The sequence below is a fragment of the Panicum virgatum genome, chromosome 9K (genome assembly GCF_016808335.1).
Source record: "Panicum virgatum strain AP13 chromosome 9K, P.virgatum_v5, whole genome shotgun sequence".
NCBI lineage: Eukaryota > Viridiplantae > Streptophyta > Magnoliopsida > Poales > Poaceae > Panicum > Panicum virgatum.
The window spans coordinates 19656533-19675847 of record NC_053144.1 but is presented as its reverse complement, the minus strand read 5'-3'; the positions used below and the strand labels follow the sequence as shown (position 1 = coordinate 19675847).

At 51.8% G+C, this 19315-nt stretch overlaps 1 long non-coding RNA gene across 3 annotated transcripts; it reads right to left on the bottom strand.

Moving 5' to 3' along the window:
• Positions 1-855: 855 nt before the first annotated feature.
• LOC120650627 lies at positions 856-3611 on the bottom strand. Of its 3 annotated transcripts, none has more exons than XR_005665726.1 (4): positions 3403-3611; positions 3024-3319; positions 1206-1399; positions 856-1134 (listed from the first exon to the last, which is right to left on the bottom strand). It is a non-coding gene; the product is annotated as an uncharacterized LOC120650627 (long non-coding RNA). The 3 variants fall into 3 exon arrangements; XR_005665727.1 differs by having other exon boundaries at positions 3024-3313; XR_005665725.1 differs by lacking the exons at positions 3024-3319; positions 3403-3611 and having other exon boundaries at positions 1206-2745.
• Between the last annotated feature and the right edge of the window lie 15704 nt (positions 3612-19315).

Here is a 19315-nt window from a genome sequence, read left to right as displayed (position 1 = left end):
CGGCGGAGAGCGGCGCATCCATGGGAGGCATCCCGAGCTCGGGCCACATGGATCGACGATGGCCACGGCGACTGCGGGCTGCTTGCCGGCAGCGATCGCAGCTCGGAGGGCGGTGATGGCGACAGCGGCGGCGACGTCGTCGTCCTGAGTGGCGTCAGAGGGCCCATCCGCGCCCGCGCCAGGAACATCCTGGGCGGCGGCGGCGGCGGTCTGGGCAGCAGTGGCGGCCCCAGGCCCTGCCTGGGCGGCTACGGCGGCCCCACCCGCGGCTACGGCGGCGCCAGGACCCACCGGGGCGGCCAGTGCGGCAGCCCCAGGGCGGATCGGACCGGGATTGCCCGCGCCGGTGGCCGAAGTCCCTCCCGCGGCTGCGCCTGCGCCGGGATGACCCACGTCGTTGGCTCCAGGACCCGCGACGGCGGCATAGGGCGGCCGCGAGCCTCCCCGAGCCCCGAGCGCGGCAGCAGCAGGGGAGGAAGGAGGCCAGGCGGCGGCGACGGCGCCCAGCGCGCGCGGCGCAGGGCCTCCTGCGCCCGAAGCAGAGGAGGAGGGAGGGAGAGGAGGGAAGGAAGAGGGGAAGGGAGGGGGGCCGGCGGCAGCTGCTGCGGGATGGACGGGAGAGGAGAGGCTAACCCTAACCCTAGGCTAATGATACCATGATGGAGAGAATAATTGCTCTATTCCTCCAACCCTAGAAGGGTGGGTATATATATTAGCTACACATGGGCCTCTAGATGGGCCTCTATACACATGGGCTCAATATACTCCAACACAGATTATTAGAAATGTCCAGATCCCCGTTGTTTAGTGCTAGAGTATATTAGGAATTGTTTAATGCTATGGCTGTGATCTATATTTACATGATGTATGGACATTATTTCACTATTAATTATTAATTATATATATACCGGTTCAAAGTATTTGTACCCGGTTCAATTTACCGGTCCAAAACAATCGAACCAGCAGTTCAACTGGTTCTGAACGGTTGGACCAATGAACCATTGAACCGACGGCCTCGCCGGTTCGATCTCCGGTCCGGTTCTAATAACTATGGTTGGAGGTGAGCCGGTCCGCGACCTCATCGCCGTCAAAGGGCCCAGACACCATCTGCCCTGAATTGGAGGATCAAAGTAGCTGCAATTTGCAAGCACGAACATAAATTAACAAATGAGTTGAGATGCCAAAGACTGGCATAGAGAACTTACGTGATATGTCTGACGGGAACACAGTAGGTGCCAAATGAAAAGCAATTTCAACAGGAACAAGAATGACCATTGCAACATAGATAGCACTGAAAAAGACCCAGCAGAATCTTGAAATAAAAGTTGCAGAATGGTTCCCCTATCTTGATTTGGCCTCCAGTAGTGTCGACAAGGGCACTAACTCCTAGCCTCAATACCTATTGACAAGCAAAACACATGCATTCCACTGTTTAAATTCTGAAACAACAAAAAAAACATACATACTGACATGCTGAACCAAAACTATAGTATGACAATTGACACACCGGGAGAAGAAGACTGGAAAGTGAGTAGTGAAGCTTCAAACAGATGCATCCAATAAGCCAGAGAATGGCATTAGAAGCAAATGATGAAGCAAATAGAAGTTGGGTCTTCTGAGGTATTTTCACACCAAACAATTATGAAATGCAGATATCAACTTATCAAAAGCAACCAGCCAAAGATCAATGGGCATATCACAAGTATCTCTGCAAGGTTAAGAGAAATATTGGCTACACTTATGATCCCCCAGAAGAAGTGCTGCAAAAAATTGCATGTCCTATCGAGCACCCCATGTATGCTAGGCAGCATTCTAAGAGGGCTAAACAGCCAGCAGACCCCCAGTTGGTTAATACATCAAAATAAATTGTGATTGTAAGGCACTCGCCCCTTGAGTATTGCTGGAAAGCATGCAAGCCAGTGAAGAGAAGCGCCACCATAAGGATAAACCCATATCCAACTAAAAGTACTGAAACTGTTGGAGTGTAGGAGAGTTCTACATGACTACATCCATAGTGGCAAAACTGAAACAACATAATACTATTCTTCCCAGTGAGAAGGGGAGAAACCCATATCCACATTTTGAGAATTAAATCGATCAGATATTCATTTGAAAAAGTAATATGCATACTGCACAGAACAAGTTGCAATGATTCAGGCAATCATTTGTAAATTAGTATCCACGCTGGATTACATGTATTGATGTGACTGAATTTCCTTTCATAATGTTCATAGGCGATCCTCTCACTGTACCATCCCCTTAACATAGAAGTCCTCACCTATTGCAAGATTCTGAGATCACGCAAAGCTTGCTGCTGCTATTAGTAGTGAAGAAAGTTCTTTATTTTTGTTTGTTGTACCTAGTGTATTACATTTTTTTGCCAATAACTCTTTCATATATGGTTTATAAAAACTGAAATCAAGCAAAGTAACTGCATCTCCTATTGTTTGTATCTTATAATGTACTTGGTGATACTAACTGCATCTACTCCTACAATTTGTTACCCAAACAATATAATGGACAAGAGAGATAGGAATTCTGCTCCAGTTTTGCTGGGAAATAATTTCAGTGTTCATGCGATGGTTCCGAAATTACGGAAATGGGAACAATCAGGATATAGCTATCCTCTCATATACGCAGGGAGTCATCAATTATGTACCAAAAATAGCATCAAGCAAACATTACCAGTAAAACAGAAGTGATAAAAAATGTATGCTTATTATCTTTTCAATTGATTTATTTCGAGTAACATTGAGCATACACGTGAGAACTTGCTTGTGGTTGTCGGTGCTAATAATCAGAACACACTTGTCTAATAAGAACAGCCTTGTATATCAATTGTCCCGCACTGCAAAAGCCATGCATATATTCGACGAATTCAGACACTAACACTAAGATTGAACTGAATAAACAAAGTGGGACTAACCATCCAAATTACTTGTGGAGTTTAGATATATTGAACATCGAGACAACTAACGAATAGGCAAACAGAGAAGAGGAGCGGGAAATGATGGAGGCCGCACCGTGCTTCCGTGTCCGACGGACCGGCGCATGAGGGCGGAGGCGAGGCGGTGGCAGCAGCTGTAGGTGTCGGCCCAGGTGTACCGCACGGGCCCGTGCACGACGGAGGCCCTGGCCTGGTGGGTCAGCGCGCCGCGTTCGAGGAACCGGAGCGGCGTGAGCGCCGCGTAGTTTGGCGTCGTTCCGCGGCAGGTCGTGGATGTCCTGTTCCGCCGCCATCTCCGCGCCACCACCAACGCCGGGACGCCCCCGGTCGAGCCGCGGCGTGGCTTTGACCTCGGCGCGCGAGGCTCTGCAGCTGCAGGGATGGTGATGGGGATCGGAGAGGCGGAAGGGAGGGAGAGTCCGAACGAGTAGGGCTGGGTGGCTTCGCCTACGCACCTGGACTACGCCTTCGAGCGCCTCGCGGTAGCACACCTTCTGCCTGTCGCGGTGTCCCCGCTGGTCGACGCGCTACGGGCCTCCTCCGAGCCGCTCGCGCTGCCGAACCTCGCGCGCCGCTTCCACTGCCGCGGCCAGCTCCACTTCCTCCGCCTCTTCCAGCGAGTCTTCCATCTCCGCGCCCCGCTCCCGCTCTCCCTATCGCTGACCCCCACTGTGACATCCCGCAAAATCAACCAAGTTAAAACATGCGATAAAAATATTTAATCGCAAAGTTTTTCGTCGTTGAGCTCGGGATCCTCCTAAAGCCCTAAAACCTAAATTCCGAAAACTTTTCCCGCCTGATCTTCCGATCTTCGGAAAGACCCGACCCGACATCTGAATCCACCGCCCTGTTCACCCTCGACGCGCCGCGCACGCGTGCCCGACGCCACGCGTGGCCGACCAGGCGCCGCGATCGCGCCGCGAATCTCTCCCTCTCTCTCCTTTCTCTCTCTCCCCTCCTTTTCTTTTTCTTTTTCCATTTTCCATTTTCTTTTCTTTTCTTCTTTTCCCTTCCTCTCTCCCTCCTTTTCTCTCTCTCCTTCCCTCTGCCGCGCGCTTGGCTCGGCCCCCCCCCTCTCGCTTCCTGCCCGCACCGCCGCACCAGCGCCGCCCCTCCTCCACGCTCGGCCCGACGCCGCATCAGGCCCACACGGACGCGCGCACACCCCCGATCCACGCCGCACTCCGACCGCCCGGGCGCCCCTCCCCGCTCCGGCCCGCTCCTGGCCACCACGCTCGCGCACACCGCACGCCCACCCGCCCTGCACCGCCGCGCGCAGCATGCGTTCCGCTTGCTCTGGGTCCCGCCACGCCGCTCGCCGACCCGCCACCGCCTTCCTATGCCGCCATCCCCGCCGGCCGCCTGTGCGTGCACTGCACCCACATGGCGCACGCGCCACTGCTCGCCGCGCCTTTCGCCGTCTAGCCGCACAGCACCTCTGGCCGCTCGCCAAGCCTGCGCGAGACATCCCATCACCCAGCGACGCCTCGCCGCCCGCACCGCCACGCCACGACACGAGCAAGCGGCCGGAGCGCATTAATGGCGCCCCGCGATGCTCGCCGGCCGGCACCGACCCGCCACCGCCTCGCACTCCTCCCCACCGCCTCCCCGCGACTATAAAGAGGCCCCTCCCCTCGCTGTCGAGCTCCACAAGCCACCGCACAAGCCCCTCCCCGAGCACCAGCACCGCCACGTCGAACTCCTGAGCCCGCCGCCGCCGGCTCTCGTCGCCCCACCCCCTAGCACCACCTCTGCTCGAGGTAAGGAGGGGAATAGGACCTCCTCGCCTCCCTCATGCTTTCCCCCTAAACCCGGCCGACGCTAGGCTCTACAGTGCCGCAGCCGCACGCGCCAGCCGCCGGCCGCCGCCCACCCCCATGGCCACGCCTCCACAGGCCACCCCCGCTCGAATTGAGTGGGGGAATCGACCCACCGCGACTCCCTCGCCCTTTTCCCTCACCCCAGAGCCACTCCCGGGCCCAGACCGCAGCCCAGGGCCGCCGCCGGCGATGCGCCGCCCCCTCCCCTGTTCTGCGGTCGGGGGGAAGGAGAAGGGGGCACATTTGCCCAAAACCCCCTCCTCTTTATTCAATTTAATTAAGAGTCCTCCCACCTCTCTAATTTATTTGCAAAAGAACCCTTTCCTACTTTCTTATTCGCAAATAAACCCTACCACCATAAACTTAATTCCAAAGATGCCCCTGCATATTTCCAGTGAACCCCAGATATTTCTGGAAATTACAATCTAGTCCTTCCCTTTTCAAAACTAATTACAAACAGGTCCCTGACCCCTTATTTAACACCTAAACCTTTATATAACATATCATTTCATGCGCCAAACGACCTCGGATCGACCTAAAACTTTACCACGCCTCTCATAACATAGTTTTGGCCATGCCATTAGGAAACCGCCCAAAAATACTACTTCGAACTCCATATCTTAAATATTTCCGATTCGAGCTCAACGATAAAACTTTTATTTCTTTTTCTTGATTGTGTGTTTGTTTGTATGCGTCATAGACCACGGTGTGAACGAAGGAGAGCCCGTTGACGAGCAGTACTGCGAGCCCGAAGGACAGTGCTTCGACCAGGACCTCCCCGAAGGCTTCGAAGACGGCAAGTTCAATCCCATCCTTTGATGCATGCTTTTGTCCTAGTTTTTATAAACACAACCTATTGGCCTGTTTTATAAAATTGTATGTGTTTTGCTTGCTGAAAACACGGTTGGATAGCCACCCCTTGATTTGTTATAACCATTCCTTGATCACCTAGATTAATGTCTGAATGTGTTTTGTTTGGACGTTAATCGCTGCTAGAACGCTTAGGACCTTATACACATTTCAACTTGTTTTATAAAGAAAAGATGTGGGGGGGAGGGTTAAAAGTAGAATTTTTCGAAAGATGAATCTAGACGGGATGGATGGCATTTCTGTGTGATTTGCCGTTCGGTGTGCTTGTGCCTGTGTGGCAGAGCAAAGAAGGGAGATATCCATCTTGTCACCCCTAAGGACCGAGTTGGTGTTACATCTCACCAAACTCCACTTTCGTGCAAACCACTCGACCGTTGTATGGGCAACGGCTTAGCATAAACCCCACTAGTTAGACTGATAGCCATCAGTAGAGCTGAGAGCAACGGGTGGCCAAGGAGAAGGGATATGTTCTGTGTGACTTAGGCTCCGGTTAAACCTCAGAGATAGGTCAATGGCCCCTTGGTGGATCCCGTGGTGGCTAGTTAGGTCTAGCTAAGGTGGGTAAAGGCTTTGTTGGGATCTGCACCGACACTAAGGTGATCGTATTGTGGTACCCCACTTGTGGGTAAAGTTGCACACCTCTGCAGAGTTGAAACCTATTCGAATAGTCTGTGCCCACGGTACTGGGCGAGTTACGGTGTGGTCTCACAACTAGTGTTTCATCTAGGAATGGATGGATTGGCGTGAGTTGTTTTGGAAATGTGTCCGGCAGTTGTGCCGTGTGCTACGGCGGATGAGGAGTCCGGTAGCAGTTTAAAACTTGGATCCTGTGTGGATCAACCCCTCGTGTTACTCGGTACAAGAAAACTGGTTTTGGAAAATGCTTTCTTCCAAATGAACCCCTGCATAAAATATAGCTTTTCGCAAATCAAACCCTAGCCTTATCCTTGATTTACCCTGTGCATTATATTCTGTTTATACCCCCTCCATGGGTGTGGTTGGACTTGCTGAGTATGCTTGTACTCATCCCATTCTTAATTTTTACAGAAGAAGATCCAGACTTTGTACCTGACGACGACGTTGAGTAGGGGTACCGTCCTACACCCAGCCTTGCTTGTGGATTAGGGTCACCCGCAGGAGATACCGCATGGCGCAAGACTTTGATGACCTTCTTTTTATATTTAATATTGTTGCGTGTGTGTGGATTGTAATCCTCGCGATAGTGGCACTTCTCTGCTCACTACCGCGTAGAGTTGTACGGTAATGAATCATCTGATGTAATAAATGTGTCATCAGCCTCCTGGGACTGATGTTTGTAACACATTTAAGTCTTCTCTTATGAGGGGACGCTTCAGGTGGTATCAGAGCCGTAGGTTGGCCGTAGGACGTGACCCTAGGAGCGAAATCCTTTTTCTGGCCCTTTTTCACTAGGACTTTCTTTCTTTAATCCTGCTTTCACACAAACACTCACCACTGGTTCTTGCCCTATTCCAGATGGCTGACAATGGAAAGATTGGCGGAATCTGTCATGCAGAGCCCGGCCTACCTAAGTTGTTGATACTCAGCCTGAAACGCATCGGAGTTGTGGACCCACCAGAGTTTATCTACCGGGAGTACGACTCCAAGGGCACTCTTCGGTGCCACCTGATGATCTTCGTGGGAAAGAGCACCCGCTACCCAGATGTGGACCCTTGGTTCATCTCCACCACTGGTTTCCGCTTCCCGGACACCTATCAAAAAGCCGCCCGTAAAGCCCTGCGACGCCTACACGTGATTTATAGGCATCACCTTCAGCGGACTCCTATGAGATTTTTCCCGCCGACTGAAGGAAGAGGGCGCACATGGATTGCCCAGATGAGAGGACTTGGAAGAGAAGAAGAAGACCTAGAAGACACAATCTCTCACCTATCTATCTATCTCACCGGCCTGGATGAGCTCTACCGCGAACAAGCGGCACAACTGAAGCAACAAGTCCACAGAGCAAAGAAGGCAACCCAAGAGCTGGATGAACAACGGACAAGAGTCGTACACGCCGAGTATTCCCTAGCCGCTCTCCAAGTCCAAATGCAAGAATGTGAAGCAGAACTGGAAGAACAACAGACAAGGAACGCACACGCCGAGAATTCTCTAGCCGCTCTCCAAGCCCGAATGCAAGAATACGAGGCTCGCAGAGGAATAGGTTGGTGGATAGAGGAAGAAGAAGAAGAAGAACCCATGGAAACCCATTGGGATGTAGGCACTCAGACCGAAGAAGAAGAACTCGAAGAAACCCACTGGGATAAAGGTACTCAAACCGAGGATGACGTGATGGATCAGTATCTTCCACTGAAGAAGCGCCCTCTTAGGATCGAGGAAGAGTCCCCATGATAGGAGTAGCACCCCAAGCTAGAACCTTTGCCCTAATAATCGTGTAACCATGAAGCTTGTACCCCACCATATTGCAATAATAAATATCATCTACTCCCTTTGTGTACCCCAAATAATTGTGCAAGTTTATTCACCCTATCTTTGTTTTCAGATGGCTGAGGAAGGATGGACCCAGGGCGATTGCCAAGCTGCACCTGGCTTCCCCAGCCTCTTGATCAACGCCCTGGAAAGCCTTGGCGTTACGGAACGCCCAAGGTACTACAGCAGAGAGTACGAGCACCATGGTACCCTCCGCTGCAGGGTGATCCCGGTCATCGCCAGGAGTGATCGCTACCCCGACATCCAGCCGTGGCGAGTGACCGCTACGGGATTTAGGCACCAAGACACCTATCCCTTGGCCATCAGAAAGGCGCTCTGTTACCTGTGACGGATTTTCGAAGAACACCTAGCCCCCACGCCAATGAGGTTCTTTCCGTCGGCCATCAGAACCCCAGTTTGGGAAGCACGCATAAGAAGTCTGGAATGGCGCCGCCAGGAAGAGAACCCTCTGTACCAAGTGACTACCTACCTAGCCGCCTTGGATCAGCTCTTTGACGACCAGGCCAACATTCTGAGGGAGCAGACCCATCGAGCCGAGCAAGCAGAGCTCGCGGTGAGACTGCAACAGGTACGAGCAGCCCAAGCCGAGGCAAGAGCCGCAGCCGTGGTCAGCAGTGAAGCAGTCGCTCAGGAGAGCCTCAGGCAAGCCCGAGACCGGCGTATGCAAGAATGGACCAGAAGTGGAACCTCGGTCCCGGCAATCGGGGAAGACCAAGTTCTACTCGGGACGCCTGTCATAGGATGGGGACCACTCGTGATAACTCCACAAGCCCCACCCGAGAACCCTGAAAGGCCTACCGCCGCCGATGAAGGAGAAGCTGCTACGCAACCCTTGGCAAATGGAAACCTAGAGGATGGCGAGCAAGCACTATCCGCACATCCCGCCCCAGGAGAAGGCTCGCCCCGCGAGTAGAATGCCCGACGCCACCCTAGTGTGGTACCTCCCAGCCTCACCGGCTTAAGTTGTACCTTTATGTATGAACCTGTACCCGGACGTGTAGTACGCATTTTAGTCTCACCTCGTGTTGTACCCTCCCTTGTTTTAATAAAAGTTGTGAGTGCTTGTTGTTTGCCATGTGGTGTGTTTGTTATTTGTGTGCTTATCGGTAGAAGGTAGATTCTGTCTTTTCAAAAGAAATACGATTTAAACAACTTAAACATCACTTAATCCCAATCTCACAAAAACTCTACCCAATTTACAGATGGCTTCCCGAAGCATTACGAGGGCCTCCCGCATTCAGAACCCTGTAGTCGCTGACACGGGAGTGCAGCCGAATGGACAGAACCCTTCCCAGGATGAACAGGAAGTAAGTCAGAACTGAGGACAGAATCAAGAAGAAGTGCCACTGCCACCACCTCCACCCCTCGGAGACCTGGAACAAATAATCCAGAATCAGACCCTCATCCTAGAAACACTGGCCAATGCCCTTGTCAACAGGCAGCCCCGAGAGCAAACCCTGAATGATAAGCTGACGGGTTTTCTGAGGACCAAGCCGCCCACCTTTGCTGGATCCAGCAACCCCTTGGATGCAGACGACTGGCTTCATGTGATTCAGAGAAAGCTCGAGCCATTCAAGTGCTAGGATCGGGACAAGGTTCTTCTAGCAGCCCACCAACTCACCGGGTCTGCCTTAGCCTGGTTGGAGAATTACTGCGCTGCTGCCAAATATGCCTCCACCATCACTTGGGGGGAATTTGTGAAGGAATTCCGCCGATATCATATCCCCTCGGCCACCATGAAGTGCAAGGCAGATGAGTTCCACGCTCTGCGGTAGGGAAGCATGTTGGTGGAGGAGTACACCCATCAGTTCATGGAGTTGGCCCGATATGCCCCAGAAGAGGTGAATGATGACGAGAAGAAGCAGGATATGTTCAAGAAGGGACTAAACCCAGAACTCAGGACCTTGCTCACCCCTCAGATCTATCCTGATTTCAACACTTTGATGAACAAGGCGATCCTCACAGAGAAGGCCAAGGTTGATGAAAGAAAGGATAGCAAGCGCAAGTTCCTGGAGAGCAAGTCTCGCCAGCAGGATCATTTCCAGAAGCCCAGAAGCTTCAGCTACAATGCACCAAGGTTCCAAGCCCCAATGCAGTACAGAACTCAGTCTCAAGTGATAGGACCACGGGCCCCTAACACCCAGCCCAGAAGCCAGAACACCATGAGGGCATCATAGAGTAATGCAGGCCAGGTCACCACCAACAACAGCAATGTGAGGGCCTACTTCAACTGCCGTGAGACGGGACATTTCATCGCCGACTGCCCCTATGCCAAGAACAAGCCAGCTACGTCTGCCTTCTCCAATACAGTGAATGGGCCAAGGCCAGTCCTGTCGGGTGCCAACCGAGTGCCCATCCGCAACAACAGCAACGCCAACAACAACAGTCAGCAGATGAGGCAGCCCCAGCAGTCGTTTGGACAAGCCCGTGTCAACCACATCAACGCACAGGAGGCTCAAGGAGCTCAGGGCGTAGTACTCGGTGAGTACCTAGTCAGCTCAGCCCTTGCAATAGTGTTATTTGATTCTGGAGCATCACACTCATTCATATCCTCGAGTTTTGTGGAAAAGCACAAAATACCTACAGTACTACTAAAAACACCCCTATTAACCCGGACGACTGGAGGTGACATCAACTGTCAACTAGGTTGTCTACGGGTAAGGATCAATTTAAGTGGGGTAGAATTTTTAGCAGACTTAGTAGTACTAAAGTCCAAGGGAATAGACGTGATCCTTGGAATGGACTGGTTAAGTAGACACAATGGCCTCATAGGATGTACTGACAAGGTGGTACACCTCACGAACCCGGAAGGAGTCCGAGTGACATGTCATACCCGGGAGAGTGGATCAAACCCGATGGTGTTTAGCATGGAAACCAAGTCCTTGGAAGAAGTCCCAGTAGTGAACGAATACCCAGATGTCTTTCCTGAAGAACTCCCCGGTATGCCACCAGATAGGGATGTAGAGTTTGTTATTGACCTTGTTCCTGGAACCGCCCCTATAGCCAAGAGACCCTATAGGATGGCAGCCTCTGAGTTAGCAGAATTAAAGAAACAGCTGGAAGAACTACAATGAATTGGCTTCATCAGGCCAAACTCGTCTCCTTGGAGAGCCCCGGTTCTATTTGTCAAGAAGAAGGACGGAAGTATGAGGTTATGTGTAGATTACCGGGCACTAAACGAAGTCACTATCAAGAACAAGTACCCTCTTCCCTGGATCGATGTCCTTTTTTATCAGTTAAAAGGGGCCAAGTACTTCTCCAAGATTGATCTGAGGTCCGGATATTTTCAGCTCAAGATTAGGGAGAGCGATATCCCGAAGACAGCCTTTGTCACCCGATACGGGCAGTTTGAGTTCACAGTAATGTCTTTTGGACTGACAAATGCACCTGCTTATTTCATGAACCTCATGAACAAGGTGTTTATGGACGAGTTAGATAAGTTCGTCGTAGTCTTCATCGACGACATACTTATTTACTCCAAGAGTATTCAGGAGCACGAGCAGCACCTGAGGGTAGTTTTGGAAAAGCTGAGAGTGCATAGACTATACGCCAAATTCAGCAAGTGTGAGTTCTGGCTGGAGAAAGTAGCCTTCCTTGGTCATATTTTGACCGCGGAAGGAGTAGCAGTGGACCCCGAGAAGGTCGAAGCAGTCTCCAACTGGCAGCAACCGACCAACATCAGTGAGATCAGAAGTTTTCTTGGGTTAGCTGGGTATTATCGGAGATTCATTGAAGGATTTTCCAAGATAGCCCGGCCCATGACAGAGCTAATCAAGAATGAGAAGAAATTCACCTGGACGGAGTCGTGTGAAAGGAGTTTCCAGGAATTGAAGCAAAGACTGACGACCGCTCCAGTACTAACCCTACCGGATATTCATCGGGATTTTGTAATCTATTGTGATGCATCCCGACAAGGATTGGGTTGTGTGCTGATGCAAGATGGGAAAGTCGTTGCATATGCTTCCCGCCAGCTCTGGTCTCATGAGTAGAACTATCCGACCCATGATTTGGAATTTGCAGCCATAGTGCACGCACTTAAAATTTGGAGGCATTATTTGATTGGAAATAAGTGCGAGATTTATACTGACCATAAGAGCCTGAAGTATATCTTCACCCAGCCGGATTTGAACTTAAGGCAAAGGAGATGGCTGGAATTGGTTAAAGATTATAATTTGGAAATCCATTACCACCCGGGGAAAGCAAACGTGGTAGCAGATGCCCTAAGTCGGAAATCCTATGGACCCAAGGATGATCATCTGCGAGAGGAAGTGGCACGATTAAATGTGCACATTGTCCCTCGAGGTTCCAGCCAAGTGCTGAATGTCCAATCCACACTAGAAGATAAAATCAGAAAGGCGCAAAGTTCGGACAAGGGGCTGATGGAAATCCGGAGGCAGACTGGAGAAAATAAGGCGCCAGATTTTAGGGTGGATAATAGGGGAACCTTATGGTATAAAGATAGAATTTGTGTGCCCCAGAAAGGAGACTTCAGGCAGATAATCATGGATGAAGCTCACAACTCGGCATATTCCATTCACCCAGGATCCACCAAAATGTATATGGACTTAAAACAAAAATACTGGTGGAATGGAATGAAGGCGGATATTGCACGATTTGTCGCCCGTTGTGATACTTGTCAAAGGATCAAGGCCGAACATCAGAAGCCAGCAGGGCTGTTGCAACCCTTACCCATCCCAGTTTGGAAGTGGGATGAGATAGGAATGGATTTCGTAGCGGGTTTGCCTAGGACCCAGAAAGGACATGACTCCATATGGGTAATAGTGGACCGACTCACTAAAGCAGCTCACTTCATACCCGTGCGAACCAACTACGGTGGAGAAAAGCTAGCCAAGCTCTATGTGGAGAACATTGTGAAGTTGCATGGTGTGCCCAGCCGCATTGTTTCAGATAGAGGGACCCAGTTCACCTCTAGGTTTTGGAAAAGTTTGCATAAAGCCATGGGCACCAAGTTGGATTTCAGCTCCGCTTATCACCCACAGACGGATGGCCAAACGGAAAGGGTGAATCAGATTATGGAGGATATGTTGAGAGCATGTGTTCTCACCTATGGCAAGGATTGGGACAAAGTTTACCTTATGCAGAATTTTCATACAACAGCGGTGTAAGGATCACCGGGGTGTCCGACCCTAGAGGGGGAGGGGGTGAATAGGGTCGCTAATCGCTTTTTAACCTAGGGCTCAAACCTTTTGCATAAGATAAACCTAACACGTCCTATATATGCTAGTTAAGACTAAGGTTTATCTATGCTACTCTCTACTTACTCCTAAAAGACTTGCAACCTAGCCAATCTTAAACAAACTAACTAGGAGAGTAAAGGTACGCAAGATAGAGTAAATGCGGAAACGTAATGCGGTAAGTAAAGAGGTAAGTGCAAGAGGGATGCAAACTCCCGAGTAGACACGGTCATGTAACGTGGTTCGGCACAAACGCCTACGTCCACGGGACACCGAGGCTCTTCCGATCACCGTCTTGCACTTCGCCACCAAGGCGATGCCGGCAAGCAAAGGCAAGTGCCCCTAAGACACCGAGTCTCGTGCACTGCCACCGTCTCTCTCGGTCACCCGGCCGTAATCCACTACGGAGCTTCTCCACCAAGGAGGGGGCCTCCTCTTCCCCCGCACAAAGTGTCGTTGCCACTCCACACCAAGACGGAGGGTCACACGACAGATCACAAGTTGCTTGCCGCAGCAAAACATCTCTCAAGGGAGCTCTCGCAAGAACTAATCCCTATTACAAGCACTAAGCACTCTCACAAGTGTGCTTAAGCCTATATGATGTACAATGAAGCTCTATGGTGGTTGGAGATGTTCTTGGGTGTGTGTGGGATGTCCAGCAACTCCAGCACTTTTCAAATGGCCGGGGTGAGGCGTATATATAGGCCACCAAGTCTTGTAGCCGTTGCTCCAACGGTCAACTGAAAATATGCGTATCACCGGAAGAACCGATGCCTCTGACAGGGGTAGCGTCGGTTCTTCCGGTCACTCACAAACCGAAGTAGCCGTTGAAGTCCTGACAGCGGACGCAGAGACCACCGGTTGAACCGATGCTTTGTACCGATGCATCACCGGTTCATCCGGTGCTTAAGAATCTTCTACTGGGCGCTGACTTCATTGCACCGACGCAATACTCCGATGCACCGTCGGTTGAACCGGTGCTGAAGAATCTTCTCCTGGGTGCTTGACATTGTCTCTGGAACATAGGACGCCCAATGCACCGATGCCCCTTTTTGACCCGTCGGTTCAACCGGTGCCTATAGGCTGACTTGGCTTCGATTCCCTTCTGCACCAGAATTCCATAGCGTCGGTTCTTCCGACTACCATCGGATGCACCGATGCCCTTGGCGTCGGTTCTTCCGGTGCTACTGACCGAAGAGCTTTCAGGGCGTTGCCCTGAGACCCGCGAGGGGCGGCCCTTTGGGCCTTGCTACGCTTATCTTCTCTCTCTCTCTCTCTCTCTTTGTCATCACTTGAACCTAAAATCCTGAGAATGATCATCTTAACAAACATATTAGTCCAAGTGTTGTGTTGTCATTCGATCACCAAAATCACTCGAAATGGCATAAATGGTGCCATGTTCGTTACAAACGGTTATCAAGCGAGTTTAGGCATGTCACCGTTCGAAGCTCTTTACGGGAGAAAATGCCGAACTCCCCTGATGTGGTCAAAAGTCAGAGAGCGTGCCCTAGTCGGGCTCGCACTAATAAAGGAAGCGGAAGAAAGAGTTGCCGAGATTAGAGAAAAGCATAAAGCAGCCCAGTCCCGACAGAAGAGCTACGCGGACAAGAAAATACGGGAAATAAGTTTCAACTCAGGAGATTTCGCATATCTCAAGGTTTCACCCATTCGAGGAACCCGAAGGTTTCAGGTACAAGGAAAGCTGGCCCCTCGGTACATTGGACCGTACCGAGTTCTGAAGAAAGTCAGAGCAGTAGCGTACCATCTAGAGCTACCAGAAGAAATGTCGGACATACACCCAGTGTTTCATGTCTCGCAGTTGAGAAGGTGTTTGAAGGTACCCGAGGCAGAACACGTGCCGGTAGAAATGATAGATCTGCAGCCAGACCTGCAATACCAGGAAATACCGGTCAAGATCTTGGACACTGTCACCAGGAGAACCAGAAACTCCGAAGTACGGATCTGCAGAGTTCAGTGGAGCAGACATGGAGTAGAAGAAGCGACGTGGGAACGTGAAGACGCTCTGAAGAAAGAATTTCCCCATCTGTTTAGAAGCCAGCCGAATCTCGAGGACGAGATTCAATTTAAGTGGGGTAGGTTTGTGACATCCGGCAAAATCAACCAAGTTAAAACATGCGATAAAAATATTTAATCGCAAAGTTTTTCGTCGTTGAGCTCGGAATCCTCCTAAAGCCCTAAAAAATAAATCCTGAAAACTTTTCCCGCCTGATCTTCCGATCTTCGGAAAGACCCAACCCCAACATCTGAATCCACTGCCCTGTTCACCCTCGACCCGCACGACGCGCCCGACCGCGCACGCGTGCCCGACGCCGCGCGTGGCCGACCGGGTGCCGCGATCACAGCGCGAATCTCTCCCTCTCTCTCCTTTCTCTCTCTCTCCCCTCCTTTTCTTTTTCTTTTTCCATTTTCCATTTTCTTTTATTTTCTTCTTTTCCCTTCCTCTCTCCCTCCTTTTCTCTCTCTCCTTCCCTCTGCCGCGCGCTTGGCCCGGCCCCCCCTCTCGCTTCCTGCCCGCACCGCCGCTCCAGCGCCGCCCCTCCTCCACGCTTGGCCTGACGCCGAATCAGGCCCATGCGGACGCGCGCGCCCAGCGGCCGCCTGCCCACGCGCGCATGCCCCCGAGCCACGCCTCACTCCGACCGCCCGGGCGCCCCTCCCCGCTCCGTCCTACTCCTGGCCGCCGTGCTCGCGCACACCGCACGCCCGCCCGCCCTGCAACGCCGCGCGCAGCACGCGTTCCGCGTGCTCTGGGTCCTGCCACGCCGCTCGCCGACCCGCCATCGCCTTCCTGTGCCGCCATCGCTGCCGGCCACCAGTGTGTGCACTGTACCCACGTGGAGCACGCGCCACTGCTCGCCGCGCCTTTCGCCGTCTAGCCGCATAGCACCGCTGGCCGCTCGCCAAGCCTGCACGAGACATCCCATCACCCAGCGACGCCTCGCCGCCCGCGCCGCCACGCCACGACACGAACAAGCGGCCGGAGCGCATTAATGGCGCCCCGCGATGCTCGCCGGCCGGCACCGACCCGCCACCGCCTCGCACTCCTCCCCACCGCCTTCCCGCGACTATAAAGAGGCCCCTCCCCTCGCTGCCGAGCTCCACAAGCCACCGCACAAGCCCCTCCCCGAGCACCATCGCCGCCACGCCGAACTCCCGAGCCCGCCGCCGCCGGCTCTCGTCGCCCCACCCCCTAGCACCGCCTCTGCTCGAGGTAAGGAGGGGAATAGGACCTCCTCGCCTCCCTCATGCTTCCCCCCTAAACCCGGCCGACGCCAGGCTCTACAGTGCCGCCGCCGCACGCGCCAGCCGGCCGCCGCCGCCCGCCCCCATGGCCACGCCTCCACAGGCCACCCCCCGCTCGAATTGAGTGGGGGAATCGACCCACCACGACTCCCTCACCCTTTTCCCTCACCCCAGAGCCACTCCCGGGCCCAGACCGCGGCCCAGGGCCGCCGCCGGTGACGCACCGCCCCCTCCCCTGTTCTGCGGTCGGGGGAAGGAGAAGGGGGGCACATTTGCCCAAAACCCCCTCCTCTTTATTCAATTTAATTAAGAGTCCTCCCACCTCTCTAATTCATTTGCAAAAGAACCCTTTCCTACTTTCTTATTCGCAAATAAACCCTACCACCATAAACTTAATTCCAAAGATGCCCCTGCATATTTCCAGTGAACCCCAGATATTTCTGGAAATTACAATCTAGTCCTTCCCTTTTCAAAACTAATTACAAACATGTCTCTGACCCCTTATTTAACCCCTAAACCTTTATATAACCTATCATTTCATGCACCAAACGACCTCGGATCGACCTAAAACTTTACCATGCCTCTCATAACATAGTTTTGGCCATGCCATTAGGAAACCGCCCAAAAATACTACTTCGAACTCCATATCTTAAATATTTCCTATTCGAGCTCAACGATAAAACTTTTATTTCTTTTTCTTGATTGTGTGTTTGTTTGTATGCGTCGTAGACCACGGTGTGAACGAAGGAGAGCCCGTTGACGAGCAGTACTGCGAGCCCGCGGACGAGGTCCATTTCCACGACCCCGAGCCCGAAGGACAGTGCTTCGACCAGGACCTCCCCGAAGGCTTCGAAGACGGCAAGTTCAATCCCATCCTTTGATGCATGCTTTTGTCCTAGTTTTTATAAACACAACCTATTGGCCTGTTTTATAAAATTGTATGTGTTTTGCTTGCTGAAAACACGGTTGGATAGCCACCCCTTGATTTGTTATAACCATTCCTTGATCACCTAGATTAATGTCTGAATGTATTTTGTTTGGACGTTAATCGCTGCTAGAACGCTTAGGACCTTATACACATTTCAACTTGTTTTATAAATAAAAGATGTGTGTGTGTGTGTGTGAGAAGGGTTAAAAGTAGAATTTTTCGAAAGATGAGTCTAGACGGGATGGATGGCATTTCTGTGTGATTTGCCGTTCGGTGTGCTTGTGCCTGTGTGGCAGAGCAAAGAAGGGAGATATCCATCTTGTCACCCCTAAGGACCGAGTTGGTGTTACATCTCACCTAACTCCACTTTCGTGCCAACCGCTCGACCGTTGTATGGGCAACGGCTTAGCATAAACCCCACTAGTTAGACTGATAGCCATCAGGAGAGCTGAGAGCAACGGGTGACCAAGGAGAAGGGATATGTTCTGTGTGACTTAGGCTCCGGTTAAACCTCAGAGATAGGTCAATGGCCCCTTGGTGGATCCCGTGGTGGCTAGTTAGGTCTAGCTAAGGTGGGTAAAGGCTTTGTTGGGATCTGCACCGACACTAAGGTGATCGTGTTGTGGTACCCCATTTGTGGGTAAAGTTGCACACCTCTGCAGAGTTGAAACCTATTCGAATAGTCCGTGCCCACGGTACTGGGCGAGTTACGGTGTGGTCTCACAACTAGTGTTTCATCTGGGAATGGATGGGTTGGCGTGAGTTGTTTTGGAAATGTGTCCGGCAGTTGTGCCGTGTGCTACGGCGGATGAGGAGTCCGGTAGCAGTTTAAAACTTGGATCCTGTGTGGATCAACCCCTCGTGTTACTCGGTACAAGAAAACTGGTTTTGGAAAATGCTTTCTTCCATATGAACCCCTGCATAAAATATAGCTTTTCGCAAATCAAACCCTAGCCTTATCCTTGATTTACCCTGTGCATTATATTCTGTTTATACCCCCTCCGTGGGTGTGGTTGGACTTGCTGAGTACGCTTGTACTCACTCCATTCTTAATTTTTACAGAAGAAGATCCAGACTTTGTACCTAACGACGACGTTGAGTAGGGGTACCGTCCTACACCCAGCCTTGCCTGTGGATTAGGGTCACCCACAGGAGATACCGCATGGCGCAAGACTCTAATGACCTTCTTTTTATATTTAATATCATTGCGTGTGTGTGGATTGTAATCCTCGCGATAGTGGCACTTCTCTGCTCACTACCGCGTAGAGTTGTACGGTAATTAACCATCTGATGTAATAAATGTGTCATCAGCCTCCTGGGACTGATGTTTGTAACACATTTAAGTCTTCTCTTATGAGGGGACGCTTCACCCACCGCCGCGGACCTCCTAGCCGTCGCTAGATCCCCCTCCGACGTGGCGCGTACGCTCCGTAGCCTGCTGGCGATCTGGATCCCGCGAGAGTTGGAGGCGGCTGCGTAGAGTAGGAGGAGCGGCGGCGGGGAGGGGCGACGGCGGGGAGGGGAGGTGGCGTCGGCAAGGCAGAGAGGAGAGAGGGTGGCGGCGGTGGGGAGCAGGAAAGGGAGGAGAGAACGGCGGGGAGAGGGAGTTAGGGTTCGGGGTTACGGGAGGGGGTCAGTGAAAAATGCCTCGGGGGGTTGCTGTAAAGATAACAACATTATAGCATTTCTCCTTCTTTACGTTAAACTAAACATTTTTTTGAGGACCTTTGTGAAAACTATTTGAACATGGTTACTGTGCCTTGTGGAGGATCTGAGTTCAATTGTGATTTTTATTAAACCGGAGGGTGTTTATGCAAAAAAAAAA